The following is a 24956-nucleotide window of genomic DNA, read 5'->3' as shown; positions in this document are numbered from 1 at the left end:
CATACATGAGGGCGAGTCCAAAATTATCAGTACTCTGTTTATATTAAGCCTTTTATCCATGTCCACAGCTGATGACAATATTGAGTGTGCACATGAACTGATTCTGTTGAATAGATGAGTGACACTGGATTATGTGGCAAATCATTTGCAAATCAGTCATGGCTTTACCTATGAAATAATCCACGACAGACTTGTGTTTTGAAAAGTTTGAGTGAGATGGGTACCAAAACAGCTCACAGAAGAGCAGGAACACAAGCTTTGGACATCTGCAAACATATTTGGACTTGTATTAGAAGGGAGGTAAAAGTCTTAAAAAAGCGTTACTGGTTAGTAGACATGGATTCATCATCACGAGCCTGAGAGTAAACAGCATAGTATGGAATAGAAACATCCTCAATCAGCAACCAAAAAAAAGTTCAAAAGTCAACCGTCAACTGGAAAACTGATGCTTAGTTTTCTGGGATTCTCAAGGACCAGTATTGGAATACTCTCAGGAAAAAGGTTCTATAATCATGCTCATTACTTACTAAAGATCTGCCCAATGGCATTATGATCTTGCATGACAATGCACGTCCTCACATCTCTGCCCACACTATTGACACTCTGTATAAACTTGGTTTTGTGATGTTAAAGCATCCTCCCTGTAATCCTGATCGTGCTTCATTGGACCTTCACCTGTTTGCTTCCCTGAAAGCAGCTCTTAGAGGACAAAGATTCATTTCTAATGAAGAAGTGAAGACAGTGGTGCATTCATGGTTCACAGCTCAGAGTAAAACATTTTTTAATAAGGGAATATGAAAGCTTATTGACAGATGGACAAAGTATATTGAAAAGCAAGGAGATTATGTCAAAAAATGATGTATTTGTCTTTTCTAAAAGTTGATTAAAATAAATTCCACAGCCAGAGTACAGATTAATTTTTACTCCACCTCGGATGGATGGATGGATGAATGGATGGATGGATGTATGGATGTATGGATGGATGGACAGACAGAGCAATCCTGGTATGGTACTGAAGGTAAGCACTGGGCCGCAAGATCGGTTTGAACAACAAGGTGGTGGTTCATATCCACCAGCCACTCCTTGGAAACCTTATACAGTTTGCTATGAGTCAGAATCGACTCAATGGCACTTACCAATATATATACATACATATTTATATTTATATAACTTGGTCTTGAAAGGATTCATTAGTTTTTCCAAGATTACACAAATCAAACCCCTTGCCAGTGAGTTGATTCCTTCTCACAGTGACTCCAAAGGACAAGAATCCACAACTTAAAATAATTACACAATGATTTGAAACCACATCAGTATAACTTCTAAGCTTGTACTCTTCATCCCTAAGTGATATTTCCTTAAATTATAATTATTTAGAATTATGGGTTGCTTTGTTCTTTTTATTTCTAAAAAAAAAAATCATTGTGGTAAATGTATATGTAACAAAGCCTTTGGCATTTCAACGATCTCCACATGTACAATTTAGTGACATTATTATGTTCAAACATCGCTTTTAACCATTTCCAAATTACCATCTCCTAGGATGCTTGTTTTGGGAGTGCAATGACTCCATATAATAAACACGGGACTGCAAACCACAAGGCCCATGGTTCCAACAGCCATACCACAGGGGAAATATGAGGCTTTCTGCTCCTGCAAAAAAGATTTAAAGTCTTGGAAACCCTATGTCAGGTTGCTATGAGTTGAAACCAAATCCACAGCACTTAACAAGGGTGCTTGTTAAAATGCAGCTTCCTAGGTTCAAAGCCCTGATTTGACACTCCCAAGGTGATTTTTACTAAATGTTTAGAATCACTATACAAAGTTTTAATATATTTTAAAAAGTAGTATGAAATATGAAGCTACTTAACTGGTTAATTCTAAAATTGTCTACCTGATACTTACCGTCATTTTCACTGCTGCCACATAACTTTGCTCACCATGTACAGTGTATAAAGTTGTCCAAGATAAGTAAGAGGAAAGCAGGGGGCTGGTATTAAGGGCAGGGTATGTGTGTGGAAATCCAGACTATAATGTTGTTGTTGTTAGGTGCCATCGAATCAGTTCTGATTCATAGCAATCTTATGCACAACAGAACAAAACACTGCCTGGTCCAGTGGTATTCTCACAATCATTGTTAAGTTTTAGCCCATTGCTGCTGTCATTGCCAATCCATCTTTTTTGGGGGTCTTCTTCTTTTTCACTGACCTCCACTTTACCAAAAATGATGTCCTTCTCCAGGGATGGTTCCTACTGATAATATGTCCGAAGTATAAGACATAAAGTCTCTCCATCCTGGCTTCTAAGGAGCATTCTAGCTGTACTTCTTCCAACACAGATTTGTTTGTTCTTCTAGCAGTCTATGGTACTTTTAATATTCTTCTCCAACGTCATAGATCAGACAGTCTTATACAGTCTTCCTTATTGTCCAGATTTCTCATGCATACGAGGCAATTGAAAATACCATGACTTGGGGAGACCTCTGACAAGATGGCAGACTAGGCAGACATACTATACAAACCCTCTACAACACAGATATGAGAGACCCAACAAAACAGACCCAGATTAAAATATTGGTACACTGAACTTCAGAAGAAAGGTTAGAGAGATGCATGGAGTACTTGCTAGAAGGAGAGGCCAAGAAGGGACAGTGAGAAAGGGCAACTCACTGGTGAACCGCTTGCCAGATGCGACTCCACCATCTTGTGAGCAGCTTTGGCAGTGAAAGGAGGCCTGGCAGAACAGATTCATGTGGGCAACAGGAAAAGTACTTTTTTTTTTTCTTTTCCCCACACTCCTTTGGTGACCAGAGGTACAGCCAATGCCCACCTTCATCTTCCCCTAGTGCAGAGTCTACCCTGCTCTCCGCTAGTGAGGAGCCATGTGGTTGGAAGTCACGCCAGTGTGAGTTGGAGGCTGGCTGCACCGCTTTGGTGCCTGGATTGAGGTGGATTTAGCGCCAGACCTAGAAAACCCATTGAAAATTATACTGAATGTAAATGGATTAAATGTACCAGTCAGGAGACAGAGCAGAATGGATAAGAAAAGAGGTTTTCAATATGCTGTCTTCAAGAGACACATCAAAAAGATGGAGACAGCCTAAACATCCATCAACAGAAGACTGGATCAACAAACTTTGGTACATACACAATAGAACACTACAAAACATTGAAGAAAACGAATGAATTGGCAAAACACCTCGCAACACTGTTAAACATGGAGGACATTATACTGAGTGAAACTAGCCAATCACAAAAGACAAATATTATATATTTATATAATATTTATATAAAATTTTTTGTAAAAAGTTTTTAAAAAAGGGGGGTTCTTGATAAAAGAAACAACCTATGATGGTTACAGGGGGAGGGGTGGAGGAAAAATTATTCACTGGCTAGAGGGTAAGTACATGCTAACAGGGCAGGCAATATATAACATGAGGGAGGTTAGCAGAGGAAAAATGAAGGTAGCAGGAGACACAGGATGGAATGCAATAGTTAAAATGAATAGAGGTAAATTCTGTTAACTGTTGGGATATGGAGGGGATTGTAATCATGTAATGAAGCAAAGTGTATGATCTGTTAAATGTAAAACTGATGATCTGCTCTGTAAACCTTCATTCAATTCATAATAAAAAGTTGGGGGGAAAAAAGTAAGAGAAAACTCCATGGCTTGGGTCAGTTGCACCTTAGTCCTCAAATCTTTGCTCTTGAACACTTTAAAGAGGTCGTGTGCAGCAGATTTACCTAATACAACACATCGATTGATTTCTTGACTGCTGCTTCCATCAGTGTTGATGATGGATCCAACCAAAATGAAATCTTTGATAATTTCAATCTTTTCTCTATTTATCATTATGTTATTTATTGGTCCAGTGGTGAGGATTTTGTTTTCTTTACATTAAGGTACAACCCATACTGAAAGCTGTGGTCTTTAACCTACATCACTAAGTATTTCAAGTCCTCCTCTCCACTTTCAGCAAGGTTGTAACATCTGTATATTGCAGATTGTTGAGTCTTCCTCCAATCCTGATGCCACATTCTTCTTCAGATAATCCAACTTCTCAGATTATTTGCTCACCATACAGATTGAATAAATTGGTGAAAGAATACAACCCTAGTGCACACCTTTCCTGATATTAAACCATTCAGTGTCCGCTTGTTTTGTATGAACAACTGCCTCTTAGTCTATGTACAGGTTCCTCATGAGCACAATTAAGTTTTCTGAAATACTTAGTCTCTGTAATAGTCTGTAGCTTGTCTTGATTCACACAGTTGAAAGCCTTTGCATAGTCAATAAAGCACAGGTAAACATCTTTCTGGTATTTTCTGCTTTCAGTCAGGAGCTATATTACATCAGCAATGCTAATCCCTGTTTCATGTCCTAGTATGAATCTGGCTTGAACCTCTGGCAGTTCCCTGAAAATGTACTGTTGCAGCCATTTGTGAATTATCTTTAGCAAAATCTTACTTACATGTACTATTAATGATATTGTCCAAATCATTTCCATATTTCATTGAGTCACCTCTCTTTGGAATTGGGACAATCAGTTGGTCAGGTGGCTGTCTTCCAAATTTCTTGGCATAGATGAGTGAATGCCTCCAGTTCTTCATCAGTTTGTTGAAAGATTGAAATTTGTATTCCATCAATTCCCAGAGCCTTGTTCTTTGCCGATGATTTCAGTGAACCTTGGACTTCTTCCTTCAGTACCACTGGCTCTTGATCATATGCTACTTCTAGCAATGGTTGAACATTGACCATTTCTTTTTGATACAGTAACTCTGTGTATTCCTTCCATTTTCTTTTTATGCTTTCTGCATCATTTAATATTGTGCCCTTAGAATCCTTCAGTATTTCTAGTCAAGGCTTGAATGTTTTATTCAGTTCTTTCAGGCTGATAAATCTTGAACACGTTCTTCCCATTCAGTTTTCTGACTCCAGATCTTTGCACATTCATTATAACATTTGACTTTGAATTTTCAAGCTGACCTTTGAAATTTTTTCCTCAGCTCTTTTACCTTCTCATTTCTTCAATTTGCTTTACCATCTTTACGCTGGGGAGCAAGTTTCAATCTCTTCTGACAGTCATTTTGGCCTTTTCCTTCTTTCTTGTCTTCTTAATGACCTTTTGCTTTATTCTTGTATGATGTTCTTGATATCATCCCACAACTCTTCTGGTCTTTGGTCACTAGTGTTTAATGCATTAAATCTGTTCTTCTGATGATCTCTAAATTGGGGTGAGATATGTTCAAGTTCATATTTTGGCTCTTGTGGATTTGTTTCATTTATCTTCAGCTTTAGCCTGAACTTGCATATGAACAATTGATGGTCTGTTCCACAGTCCATCCCTGGTCTTGTTTTGGGTGAAGACATATAGCTTATTCACTGTCTCGTTCCCAGACGCAGTCAATTTGATTTCTGTTTATTCCATCTGATGAAGTCTATAGGTATAGTCATCTTTTATGGTTTTTTAAAGGTATTTGCAATGAAGTTGTCTTTGTTGTTAAGATTGTGAAGTGCCATTGAGTCAGTTCCAACTCATGGCAACCCTGTATAGTGTTTCCAAGAAGCTGTTGATGAGTTTGAAGCACCAACCTTGTGTGTCAAACCAACTTGCCTACTTGCAATCCAATGCTTATTCTACAGCACCACACCAGGATTCCTGTGATCTCCAGCATCATTTCCATTACGAAGGCCATATATTCCAACTACTTAACCTTCCTTTTTGTTTCCAACCTTTGCATTCTAATCACCAGTAATTATTAATACATATTGAATGCATGTTTGATCCATTTCAGACTAAAAAAGTTGGTAGAATTATTTGATTTCCTCATCACTGGCTTTAGTGGTTAATATGTGAATTTGAATAATAGGGGTATTAACTTGTCTTCCTTGTAGGTGTATGGATATTATCCTATCACAGACAGCATTATACTTCAAGATAGATCTGGAAATGTTCTTTTTGATGATGAATGTGTCACCATTCCTCTTCAATTTGTCATTCTTGGCTTAGTAAACCATGTGATTGTCAGACTCAAAATAGCCAATGTCACTCCATTTCAGCTCACAAATCCCTAAGATACTGATCTTTATGCATTCCATTTCATTTTTGACAATTTCCAATTTTCCTAGATTCAAACTTTGTACATTCCACATTCCAATTATTAATGGAAGTTTGCAGCTGTTTCTCCTCATGTTGATTTGTGCCCCATCAGCAAATGAAGGTCCAGAATGCTTTACTCCATTTGCGTCATCATGGTTAACTCTATTTTGAGGAGGCAGTTCTTTCCCAGTCGTATTTTGAGAAACTTCCAACCTATGGGGCTCATTTTTCAGCAACAACACTGCTAGTGTTGTTGTTAAGTGCCATCGAGTGGTTCTATCTTATCACAACCCATTATAGGGTTTTTTGAGGAGTGGCTGCTGAGTTTGAACCACCAACCTTGTGGTTCAAACCAATCTTGCAGTTGCGTGCGTACTTATCCTATAGTGCCACACCAGGACTCCATAATTTGGTGCTATTCATAATATTTCAACATTCAATATCCTGGTACTATCTGACCGTGTTACACTGTTATTCATAAGGTTTTCAGTGGCCAAGCATTTGGAAGTTGTCCACCTCTCCTTCTGAGTCTGTCTTAATCTGAAAGCTCAGCTGAAATCTGTCCACCATGGGTGACCCTGCTGGTATTTTAAATACCCATGACATAGCCTCCAACTTTATAGCAACATGCAAGCCACTACAGTATGACAAACTGACAGACAACTGGTGGCCTATAATGCTATATTTACCCAAAATGTTCCCTTTTTTCTAATCAACACAAACGTACCCCACATACTAGCAGTGATCCTTTTCATACCAGATAAAAAGACATGATTTGTGTTTATAGGTCTACATATATAAAATACATTCCTTTTGCCTTTGTTTCACCAAATGGGAGACCTTCCCACCCAATGTACTTGTTCTTTTGGCTCAGATGGGAAGACAATTGGGAACGCTCCTTTTTTTTAAGAGGGATGGGAAATTTTCAAAACTGATCTGAACCAGTCAATGTATTCATCTGGATTGTATTATAATTTACTAGTATGGTAAAATGCCAATTTAGAAGACAAGCTTTAGTTTCAAAGCACTTTCTCCATGATACCCTACAGAAGATAGGCAGCTCTCTATATTTACAATTATCACAAGTAGTTCTGGCTTATCTGAACAGAGGATTTCCTTTTTCATGTAGGTTGCTAGAAAGTTCCATTTGGCCCATCTCCAGCTAGACTCTATTATCTTCTTCAAGCCAGCATGATTCTTAATGTCGTCATTTATTTTCTTCACATGTTTCTCGTTAAAGTCTTTAGCATCTTTAGAGGGCTAACGAAACTCTTTTCAGAATAGGCAAAGAGCAAATATCTACATTTACATATCAGGTATTCAGTGAGCCACGGGACATTTGGTTGTTAAGCTTCACTCATATTTCTGAGAAATAATGTTAAATCATTGTAAGAATTAGCACTTAAGTATTTTGATGATGGACTCATGGTGTGATGCTGTAGGATCAGCAATGGACTGCGAACCTCAAGGTTATCTATTCAAACCCACCAGCTGCTCCTTGGAAGCTCTATCCAGGGTCGCTGTAAGTCAGAACCAACTTAACGGTACTTAACAACAATGTTTTGATATCTTATTTTAAATCCCACAAATGCTTCATCATTATCATTATCAATTAATTTTGCAAACATAACATCAGTCCAATATGACAGGCCTCTGGTAGAGAAACATATCCAAAAGATACCACAAAAGAAATGATTTCATCCTGCAAAATTTTTGAATAGGTGCCATGTACAAGGGGGCTTCAAAAAGTTTGTGAAAGATGCTTGGAATCAATTAGTTCAATGGACTAATAGAACATGTGATCATCAATCTCCATGACCCTGAAACCAGAAGAACTAGATGGTGCCTGGCTACCACTATGACCGCTCTGAAAGGGGTCACAGTAGAAGGTCCTGGATAGAGTGAGGGGAAATGTAGAACACAACTCAAAATAAAAAAAATAAAAAAAGACCAGGTTTACTGGTCAGAAAGAGGCTGGAGAAACCTAAGGTTATGGCCCTTGGCCACTCTTCCAGGCTGGAACTGAACTAACCCTCGTAGCTCAGTTTTCAGTTATACAGGGAGGACAACAAATCTAGTGAGGTATGAACACCACGGAATGGTCAACCATTCAAGATTAAAAGGGCAACACTGACCTAAGAACAAAGTTCAGAAGGATTGGGAAGGAAGGTGAAATGGAAATAAGAATCACAGAGAGGAAGTGGGATAATTGTTATTATTACATGGAGGAAATTGAAATCATTGAGAAGAAACAAAGTATAGGATTTGATGAATGTACAAATGATAACCTACTCAATTCACAATAAAAAGTTTTTTTTTAAAGCTTTGTGGGAAAAGTCCATTATCATTTTTGTCTTTGTTTTTAAGTGCCATTTTCATTTAATAAGCCAGTACTAGAACAACCTAAAGGTCTTGGCTGTGATCACACCAGGATGTTTATATGGGATTGCTGCAGGAAAACATAATTAGCGGCTGGCATTTTCTGGTTCACAGTGCTAAGCGAGCAGCTCCAGCACCAACTTCCCGAAGAGACTTAGTTTTTTCACTTTTTCCTCAGGGATGGTTGGAAGGGCCATCACACTGTCTCCATCCTTCTAGTCAACCAGGTGGCAAACCCCCTTTTCTGTCATCAGCCAGAGAGAGGGGACTACTCTGCGAATCTCATCAAAGTTCCTTCCATGGCAGCTTCAGTTTCTTATCAGAACCAAAAATAAACAGCACTCAAGCCTTCATGGTATGCCCTTTTCATCTTTCTCTGCTGCCTTCAACATACCCAAGAGGATAGAAACAATGGGCCCCTCTTCATTGTATGCATTGATATCCTTGCTCCAGGCAAGAGGGTCTTCAACACTGTCTATTGAAAGGGCAATCAACCTAACGTTCCTCTTGGCAAATTTTGGTGCCAACTTTGCAACTCTGCCAAGCTCCATGGTGCACTAGGATAAAATCCCGATGGTGTGAGAAGAGAATGTCCCATGAATCGCCCAGATAGTCATGGAAACGGATGCAGCAGACTGTGCAATTGGCCTCAAAGTTGGGAGCCTCATCCCCAAGAAACGGTCCTCCGGGCTTAGCGACAGCAGTGACATATGAGGTAACACAACTGCAGGAACCTCCAGGTGCCGGCCCCGCCCCATTATCATTCAGTATTTCCTCAAATATTTTGAAGCCCTCTTCAACTCTTGCTTTAATTTTTGCCTATTATCTATACCGTGGCCTCTTTTTTTAAAGAATCTAAAATAGATACCAATAAGAACTAAAGATGTAAGTACAATCCATTCCTTAAATTCGAGTAAAGAACAACTGTAATGTAATTAAACAACAGATGGAAAATGCAGGCTCAGGAAGCAACTGTCTTAAGCATAAGTAAGATTTATCTTTGAGCACCCTGGCACCCAATAAAAAGGAATCAAGATGATTTACATAGCTGTTATTATATAACAAAGGGAAACATGCCAGCTCATCAGAAAAAACATTTTCTAAAAATCGAACACATTTATTTTGAGTGTATTTTACATAAAGCAATACATATTGTTAAGTGACACGAGTCAGTTCTGTATAGGGTTTCCAAGGAGCAGCTGGTGGGTTTGAACTGCCGACATTTCAGTTAGCACTCCAGTGCTTATCCTACAGCACCACACCAGGACTCCAAGTAATATGTACATTTAAAAGTCTTTCATAAGGACTTCACAAAGCTGGCTAACAACCAAATCATTTGAGAAGTTCTGATTTCAAAAGTCTCATTTTATCAGATTATCGGGTTTTAAATGGCTTTCAAGCTATGCTGATAATTATTCACATCTGGTAACAATTGACTTAAACAATTCTTTTAAAATATCAAATGTATCATTCTGGTTTTTGACAAGAGCTGCAGAGTAAATCATTCAAATCTAGCTTCACTCAAGTGCATGTGTTTGTGTTGCTGGTTGAAAGGAGTCTTTGTTAGACTAGATTCCTGCTATGGAGGTGGCAAAATGATGAAAACCAAAGAGCCTAGCCTGTATCCTTCTTCAGGGAACTTTGCTACTTGGTACTGAGTTTCAAGAAGTCTCAGAAAGTTTACTATTGTTGTTGTTGTTAGGTGCCTTCGAGTCGGTTATGGCAGTCCCCAATTGATAAACAAATATTTCGTTGAAATACCAGAGGTGAAAGAGGTGATTGTAGCATGGACTATTTTTACAGGAACATATCATTGATATCAAACCTAGAAAAACCTGATATGAATTATTTAGGAAATCAAATCTCACTTCCAGACACCAACTAAATTGAAGGAATTCAATTCCAGTTGAAGTCTATGTAATTCAATTCTATTTACTTTCAACTATATATGTAGTACTTCCTCAGACCCTAACCATCCTGAGCAAGTTAAAGGACCATCTTCCAGTCTGCCCAAGACTTGATGCCAGTTGCAAGCTTGGGGGTCTTTACAGCCCCCTCAGATCTTGGACCTGTTGGCTACATATTTGGGGAATTCTCACTCCCCCCTTAGGATGTCAGCCCTATGCTCATGCCTCCCCCACTTCTGACCATTTGGCTCTCACTACCTCCTTCAGGTTTGATAATTATTTAGGACTCACAGAGCTCACAGATGCATTTTACTTAAAGAGTTTAACGGTTAAAAAAAAAGAAAGACAAGTGAAGGGACACATAGGGCAAGGTTTGGGAAGGTTCCCAACATGGAGTTTCCATGTCCCAGAAAGGAATGCATTAGGTTCCCATAAGGAGCCCTGATAGTGTAGTGCCTTACAAGCTGGGCTGCTGACTTCAAGGTCTGCAGTGACTCTGTGGGAGAAAGATGAGACTTTCTGCTCCTGTAAAGATTTACAACCCTGGAAACCCTATGTGTGGCTATCAGTCCAACTTGGTGCTGCATAACCACCACTTCCGTCCTCCTATTGGCTCTGATGTCTTTCATTATCCAGGAAGCCCATGAAGTTTTCATGTCCAAAGCCTTTACTGAGGTCTCATTACATAGTCATGATTGATTACACTCAACCTTCAGTATAGCTGATACCAAGTGATCTTGGTATCAGCCCACACTCACCCAAGAGATACAGTCCTCAGGTGTGGTCTGGAGCCTCATCAAAGAGACTTCAATGACTGGGAGAATTCCAAGGTTTTAGAGATGATCTATCAGGAACCAGGAACAAAGACCAAATTCTTTGGGTAATATAAAATTCCTTATCTCACAGGGTATTCTGAAATGTTTCCATTTTTATCAGTATTTCATGCTACAGGCTTGTCAGAATGAATTGAAATGTACCCCATGAAAATGCCTGACTTGATCTATTGATTAAAAAACTTTTTTTTTTCCTACCAGAGGATGTTGAAGTCTGAGCTGTTGAAGACTTAAGAGACAGCCTTAAGATGAAGAGATAAAAGAGACCAAGATAATGAATTTGATTATTAGCATGACTGCACTGTCCTTACCCAATACAGAGTCACTATCAGTTGAAACTGACTTAACAGCACACAACCACCAACACCACTATGAGTTGGAACCAACTGGATGGTAATTAACAACAGGTGACCTGATATAGAACAGCTTCATAGGGTTTTCAAGGTTGTGACATTTCAGAATCAGATTATCAAGCCATCTTCAGAGCGCCTCTGGGTGGGTTCGAACCATCAGCCTTACTATTACAGTTGTAACCGTTTGTACCAACCCACTGAAAACCTTATGAATAGCAGAGGAACACTGTGATATACTGACAGAAGATGAGCCTCTCAGAGCTGCCTCCTCAAAGCAGAGTTGACATTAATGACACAGATGAAGCAAAGCTTTCAGGACACCTTCATTTGCTGACTGGACACAACTCAAAATGAGAAGAAATAGCTGCAAACATACATTAATAATTGGAACTTGGAATGTACAAAATATAAATCTAGGAAAATTGCAAATTTTCCAAAATGCAACAGAACACACAAAGATCGATATCCGATAGCTGAAATGGACAGGTATTGGACATTTTGAGTCAGACAATTATAGGTTTACTATGCCAAGAATGACAAATTGAAGAGGAATAGCGTCATATCCACTGTCCATAAGCATTTCAAGATCTATTTTGAAGTACAATGCTATCTGTAATAGGATAATATCCAGACTGCATTTCTGTCTTGGAAGATGTACAGCCAGAATGGTCCTTAAAAGCAAGCGTACTGAAGGCTGTAGTTGTCATTGCTATGTTATGAGCCCACTTGTTGCTGCCACTGTGTCAGTCCATCTCATTGAGTGTCTTCCTCTTTTTGCTGACCCTAGTTTATCAAGCATGATGTCCTTTTCCAGGCATTGATCCTTCCTGATGTAACATGTCCAAACTATGTCAGACCAAATCTCTCTACTCTCACTTCTAAGGAGCATTCCGGCTGTTCTAAACCAGATTTGTTTGTTCTTCTGGCAGTCAATGGTACTTTAAATATTCTTTGCTAAAACCATCGTCAATACCTGGTGTGGCACTATAGGATAAGTAATGGACTATAAGGTCAGTTTGAACCACAAGGTACAGGTTACATGGGCGGTGATTGTGGATCCAAGTAAAATGAAATCATTGACATGTACAATCGTTTCTTTGTTTATCATGATGATGTTCATTGGTTCAGTTGGGAGAATTTTTGTTTTCTTTATGTTGAGGTGTACTACACATTGAAAGTGTAGTCTTTGATCTTCATCAGTAAGTGCTTCAAGTCTCGTTTGTTTTCAGCTAGCAAGATGTGTCATCTGTATACTATAGTTTGTTGATAAGCATTTCTCCAGTCCTGATGCTTTGTTTTTCTTCAAACAGTCCAGATTCTCAGATTATTTTCTTAGCATAAAGACTGAATAAATTTGGTGAAAGGGGACAACACTGATTTACACTTTTTCTGATTTTAAATCATAAGTATTTCTTTGTTCTGTTTGAATGACTGCCTCGTTGTGTATAGGTTCTGCATGAGCATAACTAAGTGTTCTGGAATTCTCATTCTTTTTAATGCTATCCCTAATTTGTTATGATCCACCAAGTCTGTATAGTCAATAAAACACATGCAAACATCTTTCTGGCAAGATCCACCAAACATAAATAATGATAAGCCTCATTCCACATCATTTTCTGAATCTGGCTTGAAGTTCTAGCAGTTGCTGTACTGATGCAGCTGTTTTTAATTATCTTCTGCAAAATTTTACTTGCGTGTGATATGAATAATGTTATTCTATAACTTCTGCATTCTGTGGGATCATCTTCCTTTGGAATGGACATAACTATATATCTCTTTCAATCAGGTGACCGGTAGCTGTTTTCTGAATTTCTTGGCATAGATGAGTGAGCACCTCCAGCACTGTATCCATTTGGTGAAACATCTCAATTGGTATTCCATCAATTCCTGATGCTTTGTTTTTCACCAGTGCCTTCAGTGAAGCTTGGGCTCTTTCTTTCCATACCATTTGTTCTCAATCATATGTTACCTCCTGAAATAGTTGACCATTGGTAGATTCTTCTTAGTACAGTGATTCAGTGTATTCCTTCCATATTCCTGTGTTCAATATTTATTCCATATAAAGCCTTCCATATTGAAGCTAGAGGCTTGAATTTTGTCTTCAGTTCTTTCAGCTTGATGAATGCTGAGTGTGTTCTTCTCTTTAGGTTTTCTAAATCCAGCTTTTTGTACAATTTCATAATACTCTGCCTTCTTGAGCAACACTTTAAAATCTTCTGTGAAGCTCTTCATCTTTTCTTGCAGTTGCTTTAGCTATACTCTACACTCAAGAGCATGTTTCAGAGTCTCTTCTGACATCCATTTTGGTTTCTTCTTTCTTTCCTGTCTGTTTAATTTAATGACCCTTTGCTTTCTTGTGTTGTTGTTGTTGTTAAGTGTCTTTGAGTGAGTTCCATTCAAAGCGACCCTGTATAGGGTTTCAGAAGAGCAGCTGGTGGGTTTGAATTAGCAGGCTTTGGGTTAGCAGTCCAGTGCTTATCCTACAACACCACAGCAGGACTCCTTCTACATGTACGGTGTTCCTCATGTCATCCCACAACACTTCTGGTCTTCTGTGTTCAGTGTGCCAAACCTATTCTTGAGATGCTTTCTAAATTCAGGTGGGATATGCTCAAGATTGTACTTTGGGTCTTGTGGATTATTCATTTTCTTCAGCTTTAACTTGAACTTGCATATGAGCAATTGATGGTCTGTTTCATAATCTGCCTATAGCCTTGCTCCGACTAATGACATTGAGCTTCTCCACTGTCTTTTTCCACTGATGTAATCAACTTGTGGTTGGTGGTTCAAACCCCCAATCACTCTTCGGAAAGCTGGCACTTAGCAGTAACAAAAGGCAACTTGATTCTTATGTATTCTGTCCTTCGATTCTTAAGTATTCTGTCCTTCGAGTATGCTGTTGTTGTTCTTAAGTGACGTCAAGTTGGTTCCGGTGAACAGTGACCCTGTATAGGGTTTCTGAGGAGCAGGTGGTGAGTTTGATCTGCTGACCTTGCAGTTAGCAGTTCAATGCTTATTGTATAATGCCACACCAGGACTTCATCCTTTGAGTATAGATGTTCTCGTTTGCCCTCAGCATCCTCTGCCCTTAGAGACAGCATTCCGGTCCTGTTAGGGAGGCTTAAAGGCAGCAATGTTAACAAATGTAAGAGGTTTTAAAAGCAAACAATTATTTTCAATTCTAATATGTGAAGTCCTCCAACCTTTAGGTTAGCAGCTGCTTGTTAACCATTTGTACTCCCTAGGGATTTATTAAAAATTATCCCATTAAATTTACCCCACAAACTATTCTTTAAAAAGCAAAAAATTAGAATGGTAGTTGAACTATGCAAAATGTTTTCCTATTGTCTCAACCTGGAGTTCTGGTGTGGTGATGTGGGTTAATGCGCCAGACTGCAATGCCATTTGAACTGCAAGGTTGATGGTTCAAGCTCACCAGCTGCTCTCAAAAACCCTATACAGGGTCGCTATGGGTCGGAACTGACTTGACAGCACTTCACAACAACAACAATGTCTTTTGATTTCCTTATCAGATAGTTCTATTACCATTTCATCCTCAGAAAGGTTTTCTCTACCTCTATTTTGTTCACTTGTTTGAGCCATTGTTGCAGACCGTGTAAGACTGGTCAGAGGTTCGAGGCCCTATAGACACGAGTGTAACAAATGAGGCCACTGGCAGTTAATGGCAAATTGTTTTTCATCTTAATATTCAGTTACATGTATTAATTTAATACATGGAGCCCCTGATAATCCACAGATAAATGTGATATTTTCCTAAAGCCAAGACTAAAGGTTGCAAGGTCAAGCCTTCCTCCAAAGGATTAACTAAAAACATCTTAGCTACTTCACAGTTCTTTGTTCTACAGAGAAAAAAGCCATCCTCCCTGAATCTCTCCCAAGTGTTAGCTATTCAGCCAAGTTCCTGAAAACCTGGCTCAGGAAGCCGAAACAGCGGGACTCCGCCCAAGCTTTTGTCCTTACCTCTCACCTTCCCCCAACTGAGCTCAGGGGCTATAGATATGTTAATTGAGCCTGAGAAACCAAGTTGCTGGCCTGGGATTCGAACCAGCGAAGTACGATGTAAAGTTACCTGAATGTCTGGAAAATTACTGATGTTAGCTGTATCTTGTTTTCGTCCCTCCCAGCTTGGTGTGAAGCTCCTCCCCTAAATAAAACAGAGGCCCAGGCCTCCCCAGGTGTGCATTACGGGTTGGAAGGCATGCAGTAAAGATTGCAGTGCATTACAAGATGGAGGGCATGCAGTAAAGATTGCAGGGCAGTGAGTTGCTGCCTGCAGAGGTCACGATGCCTGTAGTCCCAAATCTGCCCACCAGTGATGTATCCACCCTGGCTTTGGGGTGCCTCATTGTCCCCCTCTTTCTGTCTGTCTGTGTATATCTCTACCGTCGCCAGGTATCTCCTCCTTGTGAACCGAACCCCTATGTCGAGGCCGGTCCCCGACAAGCCATCTTATCCTTTCTCTTCATATAATTTATTTGTCTGCTGTCTCAAAAATATTAAGATTTTTTTGTTTGTTTGTTTGTTTATGTATTTCTTTACTGGTTGTATGTACATTTATTTTTGTGTTGATTTTATTTGTTTTGATGTATCCAGAACTTTGTTTCTTCTCTTTCTCTTTAGAATGTCTTTCTTTATAATATTTTCATTGTTGTTGTTTTGTGGTTCTGCACTATGTGTTGTATGTGTTGACTGGGTGTGATTTCTTCTCCATAATGTGTATAGTTGGTCACACCAACATGGGAGTCCTTTGTGGTCAGGTTTATATGTCTTCCCTTACTGATATAAAGAAATTAGGAGAGCAGGTTCCTTCCCAGATATTGGGTGACAAGTGTTCAAAGGTAAGGGTTCTTCCACAACACTTGTGGGACTGTGGGGGTCCTTCCAGGTTAACATTAACAGTTGTTTTTTTTTTCTGGAGGTCAGGGCAGGACATCTCCATATCTGTGGTAAGAGTGTGCTACACAAATGGATGGGGTAGACCCAGTGTACATGTACAAACTGGTATCTCAGTAGGTGGTATGGCGACAGGTGATTTCAGTACAAGTGCAGATGGCCAACAGGAACTGTTTAGATGTGGATGTGTGAGGCTGAAGCTGGTGGAGGTTGGATGAGAGCACTATGATCTTCTGTTCATCATTAGATCGAGGTGCAAATGGTGCCTATTAGGATGTGATTGGCATTGCTGGTAAGGTGACACATCTGTCTGTCTGGTCACCAGGGCACAGGTGCAGAAAGTGTTCTCTCTCTCTGGTCATTGGGTCGGGTACTGTCTGTGAACACTGCCAGTTGCCAGGTGGTTTGGGTCATTGGTCACCAGGTTGATGACATAGGAACTCATACCACCAGTTGCCAAGTGGACAGGAAGGTACTTAAAGAGCACAAATGCCCAGTTGTAGGTTCAACAGTACACAAGCACACACCATGGATTGCTGGGTACACAGGGCTGTGAAGAGCCAGATGAGATGGAGTTGGGTGGAACCCTCTGGTCACAGGTCTCACAGTATGGGAACATGTGCCACACATCACTGGGTTTGGGAAGGTGTGAAGGGGCTCACTGTTGCTTACTGGTAGAATTGTTGTGTTACCCCACTCTTAGACAATGGATACCAGCGTACTCCCTGGAGGGTGCAGCCAGCAATCAGGACCTGTTGTTGTTGTTAGGTGCTATCAAGTCGGTGCCAACTCATAGCAATCCTATGTATAACAGAACAAAACACTGCCTGGTCCTGGGTCAACCTCACAGTTTTTGCAATGCCTGAGCCCATTCCTGCCATCTGTGTCAATCCATCTCATTGAAGGTCTTCCTCTCTTTCTCCAACCCTCCACTTTATCAAACATGATATTCTTCTCTAGTGACTGGTCCCTCCTGGCAATATGTGCAAAGTATGAGAGATGAAGTTTGGCCATCCTGGCTTCCAAGGAGCAGTCAGGCTGTACTTCTTCCAACACAGATCTGTTTTTTCTTTTGGCAGTCCATGGTATTTTCAATATTCATCACCAATACCATAACTCAGGACCTAGCTTCTGCCAAATGCCAGGATCTAGTCAAATGAAGGATCATTAGCTGCCACTCCAAGGATCCTCCACTCTGTCAGCATTACCCACCTAAATGACCAGGTACCACAGCTGGTGAGTAATTCTGTCCTTATTTTCTGGCTCTGGTAGTGTAGTGGTTATAAGTCGGGCTGCTAATCTCATGGTCAGCCGTTCAAAACTACCAACTGTTCCACGGGAGAAAGATGAGGCTTTCTGCTCCCGTAAAGATATACAGCATCAGATACAGGGTCACTATGAGTCAGAACCGACTCCACAGCACATATCAACAACAACAACAAGGAAAGAGGATGCTCTGTGGTTGCCTGTAGTTTAGGGCTCTTGTCTTCCTTCTAGCACTTTCCCTCCTTAGATTCAGTTCATGGTCTTCTCACTTTGCTTTACTCTGGCTTTGTCTACACAGGATTTCTGTGTCCTACTGAGGATTCTGTGAAGTTGCCTTCCTATATTCCGTATCTGGGGACTCTTTGACTGAAGGTGGCTGTGCTGCACTGGAATGACTAGTAGGGCATCTACAGTCTAAGTCTCATTTGCTGCTTTCATTCAGTTTGTCCATCCCTTCAGTGTCCAATCTAACTCTTCAACCTTAGATGTTGTTCTTCATCCCCAGATTGTCAACTGTATCTGCATGACTTGGTTTTTCAGTTCCTTACTGTAGGCGGATGGCATGGCCTGTGTGATTAAGTCACCATCTTCTAGAAAGCTATACTTTTCTGCTTTGAAACAAATCAATTCATTCATTTGATTCCAGAACCAGCTTACCACAAATAGATTTTATTAATTATAAAATGGTGTTGTTCTTTCATTGGGAAAAATGGAAATAGATTTTTTAAACTAGTTATATATTTTCCAGCCCTGGTGACACAACAGGTACATGCTCAGCTGCTAACTAAAAGGTTGACAATTTGAAGCTACCAGCAATGTCCACAAAGAGATGTGTAGTCTGTTCCCATAAAGATCATAGTCTTGAAACCTTTGTGGAGCAGTTCTCCTCTGTCCTACACAATCTCTGAGTCACAAATGACCCAACAACAATGGATTTGTTTGTTTTTCAATGTTAGATATTCTCTAAAATCAGGTTTAATCTGCATTACATTTCCATTAAATCCCTTTCCTCTTCCACCTCCTCTCGGTGGGCTGCTCAGAAAGACTACCCTGTATCAGTTACTCGGAGTCCTAGACAGTAGACAGTAGGACTTTCACTGTGCTAGTTTCATCAGAACATTACAAACTCTTCATGTTCATCCTAAGAATTAGGCATTCTTCTTTCATTTCTTCTTCTCTGCTTCTTCCTTTTCCTTTTCAATTTCACTTAAACTTGTAATTCGATGTCTTTGGTACTAAACATCTTCAAAGGTTGATTTCTTCTTATTATATCAAGTTCAATGTTTTTTTCCACCAGACTGAACAACCTTCCAAGCATAGTAAGTATCAGAGGGATCTGTCTGATATAACCTTGAGATACTAGCATCATCAAAACCTACAATTAAGGTAGAAATACCAAAAGGTCCTCTTCCATTGCTCTGAGTATATTTCTGCTTTAGAATTGCTATGAAATGAGTTATGACTCTGACACACTACACAGGCTCTGTTTATTAGTACCCTAACATCAGCTGTTAGTCCTGCAAAAGTCATGCAGACATGGTCATCAAGGACACAGATTTTCTTCACAGTTCTTTCATCTTGAAGCTTGGCAACAGATTTTTTTTCCTACTCCAAGCACAACTATGTTGGTACCTCGGATTCCAACCACTGTGGATCCTTTCTTCACAACGTCCAGGGCATATTGTACTTGGAAAAGATGTCCATCTGGAGAGAAGACAGTGATGGCTCGGTCATACTGAGAGGCCATTGCTGCTGGATTCTAGATCCATCAGAAAGATGCAGGATTTTGTAAACTAAATGACAACTTTGCTCCAGAAATTCCTGTGAGCTTGTATAAAAACGAGTTTTCCTTATACTCTTAGTATTTCTTATACACAGTGTGGCGCTGTAGGATAAGCACTGAACTGCAAGGCCAGTTTGAATCATAAGGTCTGAAACCCTATGTTGGGTCCCTAAGATTTGAAACTGACTCAAAAGCACTTAACAACAACATTGCTCTTCTTTAGAATAATTTGGTCTGTGATTTCTCTGAATTACCAGGTAAACTGCTTTTTTTATATGGGACTTAAGTCTTTTCTGGAGTCCTGGTGTGGCGCTGTGGGTAAATGCACTAGACTGCAAAGCTGTTTGAACTGCACAGTCGGTGGTTCAAGCTCACCAGCTGCTCCTCGGAAACCCTATACAGGGTCACTATGGGTCAGAACCAACTCGATGGCACTTAACAACAACAACATAAGTCTTTTCTGGCAAAGGTGTTAAAACTGAAGGTTTAATCAAAAGTAAACCGGAGGGAAAAAAGATACTAGTTTTTAACTTGTGAGCCTACTTGCTCATTCCAATTTTAAAGTAAAAATACAATGTCATTTGGAGTCAGTAGAGGAATGGCAGATTATTCAATAAACTGTGTTGAGACAACAGTGGCCATTTAGAGAAAAAATGTTGGTTACCCATGAGTCTTCATGAGAAAGAAAGAAAGAAAGAAACTCAAGCTTACCTCCATAAACCAAACCATGAATGCTGTAGAAAAACATGAATCTTTTCAAATAGCCTTGGAATGCTCAAAAACAAGTCTTTACAATGGGTCTTTTTACTATAAGTATATTCCAAATATTGCATGGGACACACACTAAAAACTTTGTAATAGTTTATCAGAAATTAAAATAGAACTGAGTATCCTGTATTTTAATTTTAATTTGGCAAATCTAAAATATGAAACCTAGAAGCCATTAAGAAAATATGGATGATTCAATGACATAAATGCAAACATTATGTACTGTTTTTATAAAGTGTTGCATCTTTCTCTCTCAGAGCAGTTGTGGATTCAAACCACCAACTTTGTGATTCACCATCCAGTGATTATTGCGTACTGAGCTATACAAAACATTTTTGTATAGCTCCGTCTTAAAAAAATTAACTCACGAAAGCCCATAAGCAAAAACAAAAGAAAAACAAGTGGCTATTACTCATATGAAAAGATGCTTAACTACACTCATTAATACAAGCAAAGAAATAAAAAACTAGATACCATTTTCATTTACCAAACTGGCAAAAATTAAAGCTTGATAGTACTCAATGCTGAACTTCTTATGTGGAAACAAGAACTTTCAAGTAAGCTGATAAATTTTTTTTGAATCACTCAAAATCTTCATTTTGTGTAAGTATTTTTGTGTAAGTTTTGACCCAACCATTACATATCTATGATACTACCTGTCAGGAATATTACCATAAGTTGGCAAAGATAATGACCAAAATTTTTCTTGGCAAGAGGTATTTTCTTAATATACGAGGTCCTGGATAAAGACTCACAGGTCAAACTATGGGATCCCAGAAAGAACTCTGAATTTCATAAGAGAGGAATAGGAGTTGTACTAGCTGTGTGACCTTAGGATGGTCACTTAATCACATTGTTGTTTGCTGTTGTTGTTAAGTGCCATTGAGTAGATTCCGACCCATAGCAACCCTGTATATGGTTTCCAAGGAGAAGCTGGTGAGCTTGAACCGCCGACCTTGCAGTTCAAACGACTTCACAGTCTGATGCATTAGCCCACATGCCACATCAGGTTTTTCATTTGTAAAGTGGGAAATAAACAATTGTTGTTAAATGGTGTTTAATCAGTTCCAACTAATAGCAACCCTGTATAGGGTTTCTTAGGAGCAGCTGGTGAGTTTGAACCACCGACCTTTCAGTTCAAACTGATCTTGCAATCTGGTGCTTATCCTATAGCGCCACACCACTTTCCACATTAACAGCACCGATCAAATGTGGAAAGTGTTTTTCTTTAAAAAACAAACAAACAAACAAAAAAAACCATGAATAGTTGCCGTCAATTCTAGTCCATATCTAAGTTGCTCAACTTTATAGAAATAAATTTGCAGACACACAGAACATAACAACATATAAGCAGAATTTTTGTTAAGTGCATGGCATTTTCAAAACTCAGAGTTAAAGGAAAGCTCCCACATTCATTGTAAAAGTAAACTATACTTAGAAGTGTCTACTACCTGTATTAGTTTTCTGTTTTGGCTGTAATAGGCTACCACAAATTTAGTGATTTACAACACAAAGTTATTCTCTTACGGTTTTGGAGGGCAAGTCTCTGCAATCAGTTTCAGCTTCACGGTTCCTCCTGGAGGCTCTACAGGAGAATCCATCTCCTTGCTTTGTCCAGCTTTTAGAGATCACCTGCATTCCTTGGCTCATGGCCGTTTCCTTGCCTCAGTCCAACCTTTCACTACTACTCTTTCTAATCTCCTGTCTTTCTCTTATAAGAACCTGTGATTGCGTTGGACCCAGATAATCCAATATCGTCTCCCCATTTGGCAAGCCTTCACTTAGTCACATCTGCAACTGATTGTCTTCATTCCTTTTCCACTGTAAAGCAACATATTCACAGGTTCTGTGAATTAGGAAATGAACAGCTTTGGAAGCCATTATTCAAGCACACTACCATATATTGCACTGTAGGATACGCACAGGACTGTGAACTGTAAGGTCGATGGTTTAAACCTACTAGCCTCTCGTTGTAAACCTTATACAGGGGCTGCTGTGAGTCAGAACCAACTCAGCAGCACTTAACAACAAACTATTACAATCACTTCCATTCTAAATTATTGTTGTTGTTAGCTGCCATTGCGTTGGCCCCTGATTCATGGTGACCCTTGACGGTAATCCCATGAGCAATGGGATTGCACTGTTGTGATCCACTGTTGTAACCCATCAGGTTTTCACTGGATGCTTTTCAGAAGTAGCTCACTTGTCCTTTCTTGCTGGTCCATCTTGGTCTGGAAGCTGTGCTGAAAATGTTCAGCATCATAGCATCATATAAATCTCCACTGCTAGACAGGCGATGGATGTGCATGAGGTACATAGATGGGAACTGAGCCGAGGTCTCTTGCATGGAAGGTAAGATTTCAACCACTAAACCACCACTACCCCTTTCCCTGGTTGTTGTTGTTGTTAAGTGCCGTTGAGTCGGTTTCAAAATCATCAACAGAGACATCTAAAAAACAAAAAACTAGTGAATAAACTCTTTTCTCTTATCTCAGCCTGAGTTTTTAATTATTCACCCTTTTAAGTGCCCTTTTCAATGTTTGCCTTATTGTGACAAAGTCATTTACATAAAAGCACACCTATGCAGATTAACACAGATTTTTCCTCTGTTCACACCATTGTCTTTGCCTATTTCCACCATTATATTTTTTTATACTTCCACCACTATATTCTAACTATATCATTAATTATTGTTGTTGTTAAGTGCTGTCCAGTTGGTTCTGACTCATAATGATCCTATACAGGGTTTCCATGGAACTCCAGAAATCCTATCTAATCTAATTAAGGAATTATCTCCCTATTTTCTGTAGTATCTCCTTTTGCCTTGCAATTTCCTTTCCAACTTCATTCCTTATCAGATATGTCCAAATATCTTAACTTCTTTATTCAGATATTACTAGTATCATATTCTTACACAAATAATACACACATTATACTTTTATATGGTCAACTGCACCCTCCCACAAGGCATTTTTGTAAGCATCCAATGCTGATTTTTTACAGCAATACGTAAAAATAATTAACACAACATGCTTAAGAAACTATCTAGGGTAGGCTGTGGTTGGAAAAAAATATATAATGCCTGTATTGTTGTTTAGTTGTTAAGTGCTGTTGAGTCTATTCCAATTCATAAAGACCCTGTATAGGGTTTCCTAAGGAGTGGTTGGTGAGTTTGAACCACCGACCTTGCAGTACAAACCAACCTTGTGGTCCATGTCCTATTTGACTAAAGATACAATAGTTCTAAGCTCCACATTCACTTTAACCAGTCTATTGGGCATCCTAACAAGCTCTAGAAGCATAGTGGTTACGAATCGGGCTGTGAACCGCAAGGTCAGCAGTTTGAAACTACCAGCTGCTCCGTGGAAGAAAGATGAGGCTTTCTGCTCCTGAAAGATTTACAGCCTTGGAAACCCTGTACAGGGTCGCTATGAGTCGGAACCGACTCCACGGCACATAACAACAGCAGCATTGGGCATCCTATGTTCCATCAGATACTTGACTTTCTTGCACATTTTATCCATTAAGTATTCTTCAAACATTCCTTTTTTATTCTGGATTTTTAAGTTAAAGTATACTTTACATACAGGGAAAGTCAGAGATCTTAAATGTACACTCTGGTCAGTGCCTCTTATTATTTGAATAGTATTGCTTTCTGAGCATTTTCTTTCTATTTCTTATATAAACACAATCTTATCATTTCTTTATTCAACTAATAGTCTACTTTTAACTACTATTAACCACATTCTTCTATACAATGATTTTCTCATGTTTGAAGATCCTCTAGTAGAGAAAGATGAGGCTTTCTGCTCCCACAAAGATTTATTGCCTTGTGAACCCTATTCAGGTATTCTATGAGTCAGAACCAATTCAACAGCATTTAAGAACAACAACTGTATTATTAAATCAGATTCTAGCCAGAAATGAGGACATTCAAGGGTGGGTTATTATGTTCCTAGGGAAAACCTCGCAGAACTCATTTTCCTTCCCAGCAGTGCCTATTCCCAGAGGACATCCTCAGAAAAAGGAAATGTTGATGTATGATGCTAATGCTTGAAGAGTCCTTCTGTTTTTCAATTTCTTACATAGAGGTAATATCAAAAGATGATATTTGACACACTGCTATTCATAAGGTTTTCAGTGGTTAAACATTCAGAAGTAGTTCACCTCTTCTTCTTCCTATTCTGTCTTAGTTTGGAAGCTCAGTTGAAATCTGTCCACCATGGGTGACCCTGCTGGTATTTAAAATACTGGTGTCATAGCTTCCAGCATCATAGTAACATGTAAGCCACCACTGTAAAACAAACTAACATGACAAACAAACAAAGTAACTCACCACTGGACCAATAAATCATGATAAACAGAGAAAAGATTGAAGTTGTTAAAGACTTTATTTTGCTTAGATCTACTAGTAACACTCATGGAAGCAGCAGTCAAGAAATCAAAGAACATATTACATTAACCAAATCCACTGCACAAGACCTTTTTAAAGTGTTAAAGAACAAAGATGTCAGTCTGAGGCTAAGGTGCACCTGACTCAATCCATGGTACTTTCAGTAGCCTCACATGCATGTGAAAGGTGGACAATGAATAAGGAAGCCCATAGAAGAATTGATGCATTTGAATTATGGTGTTGGAGAACATTAAAAATAT

General features: G+C 39.3%; 1 protein-coding gene and 1 pseudogene across 1 annotated transcript in view; both read right to left on the bottom strand.

Annotated features, from left to right (window-relative positions):
* Nucleotides 1-24956, bottom strand: part of KCNMB4 (potassium large conductance calcium-activated channel, subfamily M, beta member 4) — a 110975-nt gene that overhangs the window by 6883 nt on the left and 79136 nt on the right. The window lies entirely within an intron of this gene.
* On the bottom strand, nucleotides 8596-19499 carry LOC102814548 (annotated as a pseudogene).

The sequence above is a fragment of the Chrysochloris asiatica genome, unplaced genomic scaffold, assembly GCF_000296735.1.
Source record: "Chrysochloris asiatica unplaced genomic scaffold, ChrAsi1.0 scaffold00033, whole genome shotgun sequence".
NCBI classification, from domain to species: domain Eukaryota; kingdom Metazoa; phylum Chordata; class Mammalia; order Afrosoricida; family Chrysochloridae; genus Chrysochloris; species Chrysochloris asiatica.
Note: the sequence above shows the minus strand (reverse complement) of the source record. Positions and strands in the feature narration are given on the sequence as shown.